Raw genomic sequence first — 11,988 nt, 5'->3', positions numbered from 1 at the left:
TGCTATTTGTTTTATAGTAGAAAGCATGCTAAGTACACCAAAGGGCCTGTGTGAAAGATTGCATCTCTTCCAATGACACTGCCATGGCTGCTGCTGCTGCTTGCTTGCATTGCATTGCAGTAGAGCCTACGGTTCCAGTTATGGACCCAGACCCCATTGTGCTAGGTGCTGTACAACGTAGTGCCCCAAAGAGCTTACAATTGAATGATCAGCAGAGGCCTTGATGCTTGATCTCTCTTGATATATCAGAGGTGGACTGGCAGTGTGGTATTTTCCATAGGAAACTCAGTGCTCTGGAATGCCCTACTGCCCTGGTGTGAAATAGGACAGATTTGCCGAATTTCAAGGCACGCTGCTATTTTGCTCTGCCTGGACTTTCAGAACAGTGAGGGGAGATGGGAGCACTGGACCCAGGTACTAGGGTGTTGTTTGTAGGTAGGCTGATGCTCTATGGAAAGGATGAAACAACTGACATTTGTATTTGGTTTTGCAATTTTAAAGATCTGGCAAAGCGCCCATTGCAAGTATATGGGCACATTTTGTTGTTCCTTACCAAAGTAAAATAAATAATAGCAAGCACACTAGAGATACACTTCAGTTAGTGTGCGATTGTGAAATGCCTTGAAAGTGAAAAGCACTATATACTGTTAGTGCTAAGCATCATTATTGTTTCTAATCAGTGCATTGTAGCAAACCTACACTGAGAAAATTATCCTGTTCTAGTCTCAGGCTACAACACAAGATGAAATGATATCTTCAGAAGTGTCTAATGTGGATTTTAATAATGGAAAATGAAATGCCACCAAGCCTTTTGCAATGCTTTTAGGAACTGTAGGAGGGGCGGTTGCTTTTCCAAACTGTATTCCCATTGGACGAAAGTCACCTTCCCTGTGCAACATTTAAACCCTATATGCAGGGACTATGCAGGTCATAAGTGGTGCCCAGCTCCTGTGTTGGTCCTCTGCAAAACAGGTGAATTTCTCCCATTTGCACTACTGCAGATTTAGAGGAATCTTTCTTTTGTATGATAACATTGTGGGAACTAGTTGAAATATATAGATTCTTAAGCTACATGTTGCCTGGAAAGGCAATTTTAAATGTGCATTGGTATAAAATGCATAAACAGAAAAAAATTAGGCATATGTACAGATGTATAATAAAGTATGTTTATGTTTAACCATTGCTGTGCCATGTGGGGTTTGTGATCTGTCTCCGGAGTTTTAAACTGTGCCAAAAGCCATGGTAACCATGAAAATGACTGTGGTCCGATACCAATGCTTCCTTTGCAGATGAAAGAATTTTGCATTTTTATTACAGTCATACCAGGGGGTTAGGAAAAACAGTCTCAGTAGAAGGGCCATGAGAAATGGTATTTAAGACAGATTTCGTTGTTAGATGAGGTCTGCTTTAAGAAAGGGTAACTCACAAGGTGGTGGCTAGGAGAGGTTGTAAGTTTAATATACAAAGCTTGTGTAGTGGAAACCGCTTCCACTGACCTGCTGTGTGACCTTGAACAAGTCACCTCTCTGTGCTTCTGTTTCTACTCCAATCCTTTGTCTTGTCTATTTAGTCTGTAAGCTCTTTGAGGCAGGGACAGTTATTTATTACGTACGTCTATAGTGTGTAACTCAGTGGGGCCCTGAGCTTAGCTGCACCTTTAGGCATTAATAATAATTAATTAATAATGATAATACCCTTTCCTGAGCAAGCCTTGCTGTCCACTACTGCTTCTTTATGATCATTCTATTCAGATTGAAATAGAAGTGATGCAGAGACACCACCAGCAATTTATCTCAGTAAGTAAGAAATAGTCATTCACGACCTTGTTTTGTCCTGTTTCTTTCACCTCAAAATTTTTCATCAAAATTTCAAATTTTGAAAATGTTTGAACAGACCCAGCTAGCCACAAGTATCTGATGTAATGACTACTAGTTTAATAAGGATAAAGCTCTGGAATTTTGAACCTTTGGAGGAGATTTCCAAAGGCACAAAGAAGAGTTAGGCCCTACACTCTACGTGACTTTCATTTATTCCTTTCCTTTCTGCCTTTGAAAGCCCCCTTTTATCTCTATCTTTTGCCTGGATTTTCATAGTCTGTCCCTTTGGGCCTAGTCTTAAATCCATTGAAATCAATGGAAAGATTCTCACTGATTTCAATGAGCTTTGGGTCAAGCTCTTTGGGTCAAGTTCACTGCAGTGCTACATCCCTTAAGAGTTGGGGGGAAAACCTGGCACCATTGAAGTCAATAGGCATTCTACTATTGACTTCAATGGAATCAGGATTTCACCCCTCACATTTAAGATGACTGTGTTGTCATTTGTAAATAGAAAACACTGAGGCTTTTCAAAAGATTCTGTATATTTACATTCTTATGGGTATAGATACATAGAGCTAAGCGAACTTGGTAGATAGGAAGAAATATCGTTATCATGCTGTTTTACTAATCTTACTGTAGCATTCAATTTTCCCACAAATGTCCAACTTGAAAAATCCCAGAGCATATTGGCTGATGAAATTAAAGTTCTAAGCACAAATACTGTAGGCATTTGTTAAACTCTAAACATAATGCCTAACCAAATGAAAAGTGTGAGCTTTTTTACTCTCTAAGGCAAAGTTATTTAAAACTTCAGGGGAGTTGGAGTTAAAAGAGCAGAGAAGAAAAGGGTATGAAAAAGGGAGAAGATAACAAGAAAAGCAGGACAATCATAATGCAACAAGATAGTGAGTAGGAACATTTATCTTTGAAAATAAACATGATGTGAAAGTATAAATTACTTCTATATACACATTTCCTAATCCCAAATAAAAAGAATCCATAGAGAGTCAAATCTTGTTGTCCTTACCTGTGTTAAACTCCTGGGCTTTGACTGTCCTACATCTCCATTACACTCCTGAAAACATTTATGAACATACTTTAAGAACACAAATAGTCCCATTGTGCCCATAAGTCTATTGTGCAATATGATTCTGCCTGCTTCTCTTTTCTCCCCTGGTTTTTAACCCTGGGTATTGTGCTCTTCTAAGATGTTTTATCTCTTTAGAAGTCTTCCAATTTGTTTCAGTTGATGAATCAAGGACTCAGGCTTCCTTCTGGAGCCCTAATTGGGAGCATGCTTGGTCCTTAAAATGAAAAATGTATTGTACATCTTTGCTCCGCTGCCTGGGCTAAGGATATTTACATGACTTATGGTTATGTTCCTCTATGTGGCTGTGCCACAAGGTTTTGACCCTGTTGCCAGAAAGAGAATATAGAATCCATAACAAAAGTCAGTGCAATTTCTGTAAACTACTGCACACTATTTCATGTTAACGTGGCAAATAACAGTAACCTTCAGTTACCACTATAAATAGCAGGCCAGCTCCAGGAGTTTTGCTGATTTACAACAGCAGAGGATTTGGCCTATTATATCTGATTATAATAAGTGCAACTTCATTCATACTTTGCCACACTTCGTATCAGTGTTTTGTACAGTTGCTGTACAGTACTTACCATAACAGTGTTTGGAAAACACGCTCACATATAGTGCTGGCCTGTGCTAATACTGCCATTATCCGAAGATACCAGCCAAGGACAATTTTCCTATATTCTCCTCCTGTCCTATTTGATTGAGACTTTAATTAGGACTGTTTTTTGGCTTTACACATAATCTGTGAACGCAGAATCAGCCTCTGTTAGAGCACGGAGAGAAAAATTGGTTCCGCCTTAGACTGGCACAGAAGAATTGAATAATCAGCCTTATCACGCTCACTTTTAGACTTCTGTGCCCTACATATGAAAGGAAGTGTGGGATTGTGGGTAAGATACTGGACTAGAATCAGGAGGTCTGTGTTATAGAATCATAGAGTTTAAGGCCAGAAGGGACCACCAGATCATCAAGTCTGACCTCCTGTGTATCACAGGCCACCAGCACCACCCTCACTAATCCCATTGATGGAAATTAGACAAAAGCATTACAACCAAGAGGAGACAAGACTATTAAGTGCCACATGCCAAGAATAGGAGGGACTGAGGTGTACCAGTGTGTGAGGCCCCCACAATGGCAAGGAAATAATTAAAGAGATATACCCAGGTAATCCTTGCAAGTGACCTGAACCCACATGCAACAGAGGAAGGCGACCTCTGCCCCCTCCATCAAGGTCACTGCCAATATGATCTAGAGGGAAATTTCCTTCCCCACCCCACATATGGACCCTGAGCATGTGAGCAAGAACCAGCCAGCCAAGCACCTGAGAGAAAGAGAGAGAGAGAGTGCTTGGTGCCACCTCAGAGCCTTGGACCTCCCTGTCCAAGCTCTTGATTTCTTGGGCAAGTCACTTAGGGCCAGATTTTTAAAGCTATTTATGGTGCCTAACTCGGATTGAAATCAGAGGGAGTTAGGCACCTAGGGACTTTAAATCCCACTAGGCCCCTATCTTCATCTTTAGTTGCCTAATTACCTTTTAAAAATGTGGCCCTTAGTCTCCCTCTGTCTCAGCCCCCCATCTGTAAAATGGAGATAATGTTTCCAGTCTCTATTATTTTTGAATTTGCAAAAAGTGGAAGATAAAAGCAGGCTTGAGCTTGCCTTGAGGTGGAAGGAAAGATATGGAAGACATATATCTATGTCTCCCACCAGCATAGTCAACTCATTATTAGGGGCATCAATGCAGTCTTCCCAGGTACCTCAAACAGGGATGATGACAGGAGCTGAGACTCTGTTTCTTGGCTCCTTCACTTCCTTCACTGTTAGGAAACAGATATCAGTTTTGATGGACAGCCCAAGAACCCAGCAGTTGATCTTTCTGCAGACATTTATCCATCTTTCTTTAGAGAATCATTTATATTTGTATTCAAAGTTGAATGCTGTCTTGTTTTTGTTTTTTTAAAAAAGACATCCTTAAAGTCAAGTGGCTATGGCTCCAAATACATTTGTAAAATGACTGCAAGAAAGAATAGAACAGAAAGTATAGAATATAAAAGTGGAATCATACAACAGTTACATTTAACCCTAAGAATCTTAAGCAAGAGCAAAAGAATGAGCATTGATTTGTCATTGGCATTCAGTATCAAAGCAATTTTCTAGGCAAGGTATAACCTAGGCTTAGTGATCATCTCACAAATGCAATAATAGAACTGTGATTCCATTACTTGTCAAATCAGTTTACAAGCCATGTAATGCCCATAGCAATGTAATCAGAAGATTGTGTTTTTAGTATAGATTAAGCGCTTTTGGTAAAATTGCAAACCTGCTATGATGTCATACGTTTTGATAGTGGGTCACTTCCACTGATCTCTTAACTAGTGAGTTAAATTAAGACTAGTCCCACTGGAATTCAATTATATTTGGGGCAAACATAGATTTTTAAATACATGGACCATAGTAGCAAAGTAAATAATTCAGCAGCATTTCCGTTTCTACAGCTTGTACATTCTTACAGCAATTAGCTTAGGTTCTGCTGGGACTTTTGTGTTTACAGCATGCTTTTGAACTTTGACCTGGATACATTTCACTCTGCTTCTTTAATAATGTCTCATAACGTACAATTTGTTGGGTAAGCAAAATACATAGTGCAGAAAGCAAGATAAATCCTCAAGCTAAATACTGCATATTCAGTAAAATTGGGATACGTTGATGAAAGGAGAAGAATAAAATACATCTAAGTAAGGCTCAAGCTATCCTGCACTTACTGCTCTCTGACATTGTGAACCCTGAACACCTCTTAGAACACTTTTAGCTTGAGCAAACCATATTGCAATGATCTAGTAATGTCAAGGAGATTATTATAGCTATCTCATTGTACAACTGCAGTACTGTATAAACTGATCCATGTCAATGTATTGGATTTGCTTAAGACCTGAGGCTGGTTGCAAGCACAGCGGAACACACTTCAATGTGAATTTCTGCTGAAGAAACAGATCTGTTTAAAAGAAGCCAAATTTTGGTACAACACAATAGTTCACGTGGGGCCAAATTTTCAAAACGGCGTAAGGGCAGATTTTCAATTGATCAGCATCTGCAATCAGGGCCAGATTTTGAAATAAACTTAGCACCCTGCAGTTTCCATTGTGCGATTTATGGACAGATTTTCAGTAGGACTCATTGGCACTCAACATGAACTCAATGTGCCAAACTCTTTTGAAAATCTCTTTTGAGCATCAAGCACTTTAAAAATTCTAAAATGAGAGCCCAATCAATTCGTTTTTATTCTGGCAAATTTCCTATTGAAGTCTGGAGGCCAGACCCTCAGCTAGTGTGGGTCAGGATTAGGCACTATATCAGTAATAACTATGAGATAGATCCTCCGCTGGTGTTAATCAATGTAGCTCTATTTATTTCAGTGGAGCTATGCCAATTTACACCAGCAGAAGCTCTGACCCTAAAAGATTTGCCCGAGGGCCCTTAGGATGGAGCAGTTTATGGGGTTCACTATTTTTAAAAAGATCAGTGGTTTTATGGATATTTGTGTCACCGTTTAACTTCCTTTTTTACATACTATGCAGTATATTTATTCTGCAAAGGCCATGTGAAAAATGGCTCACTAAGGTTCTGATTCAGTAAAGCACTTAGCCATGTTGACTTCTGTGTGCCTGCTTGTGGACTTCACGTTAAGCATGTGCTTACGTGCTTTGCTGAATCAGGGGGACAGGGCTTGATCCAAAGCCCATTAAAGTCTTGGGGGGTGGGAGGAAGGTAGGTATCTTTTCAGTGATTTCAGTTAATTCTGGATGGTCCTAAGGGCTTGATTTTTGCAAACAATTACACACACATGTATAACTTCACCTATATGGCACCGATTCAGCTAAGGGACTTTAGTACGTGTCTGAATTTAAAACCATGAGCAGTCCTATTGACTTCAGTGCAAGATTAGCCCAGTTGAGGTCAATGAATGAATTCCACTGAAATCATACATCATCTCAAGTTCTCTCCAAGCTCAGGTTAACTAAAGGTTTGCAGTCCTGGCCAACTACAGCTTCTTTTTCAGGGACTCCCTCTCTCCCCGCCCCTCCTCTCCCCCTGAAAAAACAAACAAAGCAGGTAAGTTGAACCTGCCTTTGTTCCTCAAAACTGGAAAATAAAATTTGCTGTTTTGGTGACATATTTGTTGCAAAGGGGCTTTTGTGGAGTTGTAAGCTGAGAATTTTCATCTAAACCAAGGCACTCAAAATACTTGAATTTAATTACCTCTTGCTCATTAAGGTCTATCCTTTCAAATACAGAATGATAAACAAATCCATTTCACTAGGTGAGCCATTGGGGGCTGCTTGAGTTTTGCATCTGTGTAGCTGACAGGATATTTGAAGAGTTGTTGACTGGCACAGCACACTGTCAACTCCCCTTGTGACCTGAGAGAATGCATTTTTTTTTATTGTTGAATTCACAGGGTGAAATAATTAATTGTCCCTGCTCTCAGTCCGGTATTTATCAGGGGGCCAATTAAAATGGTGCAATACTTGCTAAAAATAATTCACGGTAACTTTCACTTCTCTTTTAGGCTTACTTACTGATGCATGACATAACACACACTGCATTTCTGAAGTACTAAATGCATTGCATGACTAGCAGTAATATGAGTTCTTCACACTTTTCGCATGAATTAACAGAGCAGCTGTCATGGATCCATAGGCTCAGTCCTATGGTGCCAGTCTTGAAGCAGTCTTTAGAGGATCCCCTTCAGTGTTCCAGACCCTCTAGGAAAGTGGTGCCCAAACTGTAGGGGGCACAGAGGAACATTCTGGGGGGCGTGGAGGGGCAAGGGCCAGCCCAGCCTCCATGGGTGGTGGGGAGGGAGCACCACCCAGCTCCGCTCTGGCTCTAGACCCAGCCCGGCTCCCAGCTGAAACACTGGCTTTGTCTCCTGGCCCAGCCTCAGCCCCTGACTGGGGCCTGGCTCTCGGCCCAGGTCCCATTCCTGGCCGCAGCTTCCTCTCCCAGCTCCTGGCCCTGGCCCTGGCCTTTGCCCTGGTTGTAGCTCCACTCCCGGCTGCAGCTCCAGCCCCAGCCTCGGCTGCACACAGTGGTAACTCAGGCTTCATAAAAATATTACCAAAAAATCCCACTTCGTTACAGCAGCACTAGCCCAAGCTGAGGTGCAGTTTCACTGGTTCCCAGTGAAAATACTAAGCAGTTAAGGTGAAATTAACACAAGGGTTATGTGTCACTGAACTTCCGAGGGCTGAAGTGGGATGTAAGTGGTGCATAAATCTTGGACTGCCCCTCTGCAAAAGGGATAATTTCACCCTTAACTGAAATAATTGCAATGCAATTAAACACAATTAAACCACAGTGTGTTTTACAGGGGCTCCGTAAATGCGGACATATCTTCAGCTGGCGAAAATTGATGCAGATCCATTGACTTTACTCCTAAGGTTAATGAATCAATAGAGTTAGGGTGATTTACACCCACTGAGTATGTGGCCCATGGTGTTTCCATTTTTATGGCTCTGTTACAGCAAATCACTTAAGCATGTGCTTAAATCTATTCCTATTCAGCAAAGCTTTTAAATATGTGCTTAATTTAAAGCATATGCTTAAGACCCGATGACCTCAGTGGCATGTGGATCCAATACTAGTCCATATTATCAGTAGTGACTTGGATAATGGAGTGGAGAGTATGCTGAAAACATTTTAAGGTGACAGTAAATTGGGCAGGGTTGCAGGCACTGTGAAGGACAGGATTAGAATTCAAAATGACCTTAGCAAATTGGAGAATTGGTCTGAAATCAACAAGAGGAAATTCAATAAAGACACATGCAAAGTACTTCACTTAGGAAGGAAAAATCAAATGCACGAGTGCAAAATGGGGAAACACTGACTAGGTGCTAGTACAGTTGAAAAGGATCCGGAGGTTACAGTGTATCACAAATTGAATACAGGAACTACTTACTTAACATCCTAGTTACGTTCTTGAAAAATGCAACTTTAAGCGAAACGATGTTAAGCGAATCCAATTTCCCCATAAGGAGGGGGTAGGTTCAAGGGAATTTTTTTTTGACAGACACATCAAGCCAGGGGGTGCAGCAGCACCTCTAGTTCCAGCACTTATGCACAGGAGGTAATTGCCCTGCTCTACTCAGCGCTGGTAAGACCTCAGCTGCAGTACTGTGTCCGGTTCTGGGTACCTCATGATAAGAAAGACGTGGACAAATGGGAGAAAGTCCAGAGGAGAGCAACAAAAATGATAAAAGGTTTAGAAAACCTGACCTATGATGAAAGGTTAAAAAAAGGGGGCATGTTTAGTCTTGGGAAAAGCAGACTGAGGAGGAACCTGATAACAGTCTTCCATTATGTTAAAGGGCTGTTATAAAGACGACAGTGATCACTCTTTCTCCATGTCCATTGAAGGTAGGACAAAAAATAATCTGGCAGCAAGGAAGATTGTTAGATATTAGGGAAAATTTTCCAACTGTAACAATAGTTAAGCACTGGAATAGACTTCCAGAGGGTTGTGAAATCCCCATCATTGGAGCTTTTTAAGAACAGGCTAGAGAAACGACAGGCAGGGGTGGCCTAGGTATACTTTGGTCCTGCCTCTGCACTGGGGGTTCAAGTAGATGACCTCTCAATGCCATCTATGAGTCTATTAGTCTATGTGTTGAGGTTCCTTGCTAAAAAGCCTAGATGGTCACCTTTCTGTTCACAACACAGGTCATAGAGCTTCTGCCAAAAGCAGAAGTTTTATAGGGGAAAAGCCTTCCAGTTGGAGATAATTGTCTTTCTCTGCTATCTTTTGAACTCTCATTGCTCAGATGCATTCACTGATTTCCTCCTGAGGGCAGGGACTGTGTCAGCTGTGAACCTGAAGGGCATCTAGCACATGGTGGGCACTGCTGGAATTCCAAAAACAATTATATCCAAGGAAGTTTCCCCTGAGAATCCTGTAGACCCAGCACAATTTTTATTCTCAAAAATATTTGAATTTGAATCATTGAACCGCCATAAGCAAAAACGGTTACCATTGCATGCAGAGATTCTCATAACACGCAATGAATGTGACACAGCTCTTATGCTGGGGCTCTTATTCACCTAAGTCAAAGTGCTGAAGAAAAGGAATATTTCAGATTTTAAGTGGTGGGGAAATGCATTGCTAAGACTTCACTTAGCATCAAATTGTGACACTCTTGTTTCTAGTGGCTTAGAGGCCTGGAATAAAAATGTCTCAAAACTTCTAATGCTGACAGTTAATCAGAGATTCTGCGATAGCTCAAGTGGCAAAGCTGCTTATCTTTGGATTCATGAATACCCAGCTCAAATTATACGAGGAACAGCCAGTATCCTGACAATAGAATGAAAAGGGAAAGATTCACTAGTGCTGCTATATGGACCACTAATTTGTGCCAGGCAACTTAATCACTGTTCTCCAGATGTGCTGCTGAAAGGACTTGTAAGAAGAAGCTGCTGCATAGCAACTGTGACACTATATACCAAGCACTGAACTTACTGAGGTGCTGTAGATGTTTATTCCCCCTGTGGTTTCTTTAACATAATTGGCAGCAAGACACCTTTTGCATTATTCAAGTAGTAATTAGCGGAAAATATACCCAATGGCCTATGATGGGATGGGATCTGAGTTACTACAGAGAATTCTTTCCTGGGTGTCTGGCTGGTGAGTCTTGCCCACATGCTCAGGGTTCAGCTGATCGCCATATATGGGGTCGGGAAGGAATTTTCCTCCAGGGCAGATTGCCAGAGGCCCTTGGGGTTTTTCGCCTTCCTCTGTGCAGCATGGGGCACGGGTCACTTGCTGGAGGATTCTCTGCACCTTGAAGTCTTTAAACCATGATTTGAGGACTTCAATAGCTCAGACATAGGTTAGGGGTTTATTACAGGAGTGAGTGGTTGAGATTCTGTGGCCTGCGTTGTGCAGGAGGTCAGACTAGATGATCATAATGGTCTCTTCTGACCTTAAAGTCTATGAATCTATGAATCTAGTTTTCATAGGTGCTGATCTATCCATTATTTCATCCTAGGACAACCCCTTAAGATTTTTAGAAGGATTTACACAGGGAAATGTCACCAGCACTGGCAAACCCTCATTTTAGGTAGGTGGTATCAGTACAAAACTGTGGGCTGGATCCTCAGCTCATGTAAATCGACAATGCTATTTTGATTTCCATAGAGCGATGCCAATTTACATCCCTTGAGGAGCTGGCCCTGCAGGTGTATATTTTCCACCCATGGCACTTAGGGATTTTTCTCTGGCACTGGTAGGTGTTAAGTCTGTCCTATTAAAGGACTGTCAGTTTTAATCATCAGCACCTGTTTGCTTTCCTTAAGTAATGGCATGCCGCCTGCCTCGTGTCGGACAGCAGTGTATAATGCAGATCATTCTGCTGGGGAAATGACCTTTTTCATAGTACACTTTATTTCCCAGTTTGTTGTTTGGATAATTCCCTACAGGGGCTTGACTTCCCACAGCATCAGTGTTTCCTGCTCTAAACATAACAACTACAGATCTCTCTGAAATCCTACAAACCCAATCTTTTCTGCTGACTTTACAGAGATGGTTGCATTCGTAGAGGATGCATGAATTTCTCAAAAAAGATGGACTTAATTTCTGCTGCAAGGTCCCATGGATTTTGCAGCAGTTTCAGGTAAGAGGCTTTTATTGAGTTATTGAGTTATAGGCTTGATGTAGGAATTCTCTGGCCTGTGTTATGCAGGGGGTCAGATGAGATGAGCTTAATGGTCCCCTCTGGCTTTAAAAACTCTGTTCTATTAGTTAAATAAGAGAACAAAACAAATACTCTGGACAACATTCCCTATGTTATTGATCTTGTATTGAATTCAATTTATCTCACTCTGACCTTACATTTTTAGTCTTCAGTGTGCTACAGATTTTTCTCCAGGAGTGTGTAGTAGAAATTAGCATGTTAGCATGAAGGCACTCACCCCTAATTATAGGTATCTGTGAGAATAAACTAGCTTGCAGCTGATCCAGAACATTGAAAGCCAAAGGCTGGACAAGGGAAGCAAAACAGACTGGGGTTAACAGTCTGGGGCTCTGCA

The sequence above is a fragment of the Natator depressus genome, chromosome 17 (genome assembly GCF_965152275.1).
Source record: "Natator depressus isolate rNatDep1 chromosome 17, rNatDep2.hap1, whole genome shotgun sequence".
NCBI lineage: Eukaryota > Metazoa > Chordata > Testudines > Cheloniidae > Natator > Natator depressus.
This window is presented reverse-complemented; position numbering follows the sequence as displayed.